The 1,406-nt window shown below is 48.9% G+C and overlaps 1 pseudogene; it reads left to right on the top strand.

Annotated features, from left to right (window-relative positions):
• Positions 1–209: 209 nt before the first annotated feature.
• Positions 210–595, top strand: LOC129518023 (NHP2-like protein 1; annotated as a pseudogene).
• The last annotated feature ends 811 nt before the right edge of the window (positions 596–1,406 follow it).

The raw sequence follows: 1,406 nt of genomic DNA, 5'->3' as shown, positions 1-1,406 counted from the left end.
CTTCATCATGTTGTTAGTTTTATTAAACGTAAGAGTTTGTGCAAGAAGGCACTATGGAAATTCTAAAATGCCAGGTAGATGGTAACAAGTGGTGCTTGGCCATATCCATGCCTCCAGTGTGGTGTGCCTTCTTTCTGACAGAGGTGTGAGCTCTGGCTCTGACATTGGCTGCACTCCCTGAGGGGTGGTGAGACCACCTAATTGCAGATATGACTGAGCCTGAAGTAAACCTGAGGATCTACCCCTTCACAAATGCCCTCCTCACCAAGAAACTACTGGCCCTTGTTCAGCAGTCATGAAACTATAAGCAGCTTCGGCAAGGGGCCAATGAGGCACCAAAACCCCCAACAGGGCATCTCTGAGTTCATGAAAATGGCTGCAGACCTTGAGCCCCTAGAGATCACTCTGCACCTCCCACAGCTGTGTGAAGAGAAGAATGTGTCCTACATGTTTGTGAGCTCCAAGCAGGCCCTGGGGTGGGCCTGTGGGGTTGCCGGGCCTGTCATCGCCTGTTCTGTCACCACCAGAGAAGGCTCCCAGCTGCAACAGCAGACGTAGGTCAGTTCAGCCATCCATTGAGAGGCTCTCAGGCTAAGCCAGTGGCCTCTGCCCCACTTGGCACAAAGTTCTCCCCCTGGGGTTGTGTACCATATTATTCACATGTAGGGTCTCCAGCTACCTTATCGGTGTATGTTCTAGTACTAGATCTGGTTTCTGCATTTTTGTACTGTTTTCATTTGGTTTTACAGGTTGTTATCCATACATGACTCCTGCACCTCACCCCAGTCTCCCATCCTACTCTCCCTGGGGCATCTTGTCCTCTCTTTTGAAAATAAACTAATGCCAAAACAGATGGAAGCCGAGTGGGGACACCATTCAAAGGCAGGGGAGAGCTAGGATAGAGATCTGCTTCTGGCTTTCAGTTGCTAACTTCCTGTTTGTGCGAAGGACATGATGGAAGTAAACAGCATTCTTTGTCACCCTTGTGCCTGGCAGACATAATCGCTCTGTGCATGTTTTCTCTCTAAGGGATTATGTATCATTTGGGGAGAAAGCACATATTCTGTGAGGTCGTCGGGTATATGTCCAAGTGTCATTTGCTAATATATCCTTGCTACTTGCTTTGATAATGTGATCTTATTCCCTCTGTTCCCTAACTCCCAGTCATGCCCCTGAGGGTGGCAGGGCAGCAGCATTCCAGAGATGTGCTGTAGAATTCTAGAGGCTGCCTGGGTGAGTTAGACATGGGGTAGCTGATCTAGGTTATGAAGGGGTCCAGAGTGGCAAGAAAGGGTGCCAGCTGATGCTTGAATGAAGAAGTCTGGGCAAGTCATGGAGACCTGACTGGATGCTACATTTTAGAGATGTTGGAATCTAGGAAACATCCTCCCTGGTGAATGGAGATG

The sequence above is a fragment of the Nyctereutes procyonoides genome, unplaced genomic scaffold (genome assembly GCF_905146905.1).
Source record: "Nyctereutes procyonoides isolate TBG_1078 unplaced genomic scaffold, NYPRO_anot_genome, whole genome shotgun sequence".
Classification (NCBI taxonomy): Eukaryota; Metazoa; Chordata; class Mammalia; order Carnivora; family Canidae; genus Nyctereutes; species Nyctereutes procyonoides.
The sequence above is the reverse complement of the archived record's forward strand: the minus strand, read 5'-3'. Positions and strand labels throughout refer to the sequence as shown.